A 1,129-nucleotide genomic window follows, 5' to 3' on the forward strand; every position below is an offset into this window, starting at 1 on the left:
CATCGTATTTCTCGCACATTTTTGTTATAAAAGTTTCATTTTAACCAAAAAATCATAAAAATGTTGATTTTTTGATATGATGCGTCAGTAGAGGCAAGCCGCCATACGCAATTTGTTAAAAACACCAATGGRACATGAAAAAATGCAATAATTAAACTATACACATTTCACTTTAGTAAAATGGTTATTATAATTAACAAAAAAAATTAAAAGATATGTTTTATAAATGTGAGAAAAAAATTTGAAAATACCAAAAACAATTGTTTAAGATTGAAATCGAATTTTTCTAGCAAACCTAGCCCTAGGAAAAAAGTAATGCCGGACTTAACATTTTAAGTTGTATTTCTTGTTATAAAAGCTTCATTTTGACTCAATTTCTTGTTTACTACTCCTATCTGAATACCTAAATCCAAAAGAAAATAAAAATTTCAAACTTTTATTTTCGAAATTTTGGACGATTTTTTTTCGGAAACTAACTCTTAGGAAAAAAAGTAAAGATGGATTGAGATTTCTAAAACGATTTTTCATAAAAAGCTCTCCGAAGTTTTTCAGAGGCCAAAAATGCAGATTTTTTGATGCGCAATTTGTTAAAAACACCGATGGCACATGAAAAAATGCTATAATTAAACTTTACACATTTTACTCTGTACTTTTAGAAGTAGTTCAATTTATTCTAGAAATAGTTAATACAATTAACAACAAATTTTTAAAAATACAGGGTGTTCCGTCTAAACTCCACATTAAGAGTATTGGGAGTTCGAAAAATCATATTTATTTGAAAATTGGTACATAGCCATAAACCATTAAGTCCTCTTAAATCAAAATATTTTCAAGATGGCGGCACTTCCGGTTATACCGGAAGTCGGTCCCAATTTTCATATTTTAAATGGGAAGGTATATTTTTTACTGCGTTTTTGGATTAATCGGGTTATTTTAAGAGAGTTTTCATCAGCTTTCCCTATACCCAAATTTAGCCGTTTTTGTAATATTTTGAGTTTTTCAAAAAATTTTGCATCTGCACTTTCCATTTTAAAAATCGGTAACTCTGCCATTTCTTAAACTTTTGAATTCGTTTTTTTTTTGTTTGAAAGAGAAAGCTTAGATTTTTATTCTGGTGTTTTCAAATTCT

Source organism: Tribolium madens, unplaced genomic scaffold, assembly GCF_015345945.1.
Source record: "Tribolium madens isolate multiple individuals breed KSU strain unplaced genomic scaffold, Tmad_KSU_1.1 Scaffold_3;HRSCAF=73;Tcas5.2_LG2, whole genome shotgun sequence".
In the NCBI taxonomy this organism is placed as follows: Eukaryota; Metazoa; Arthropoda; class Insecta; order Coleoptera; family Tenebrionidae; genus Tribolium; species Tribolium madens.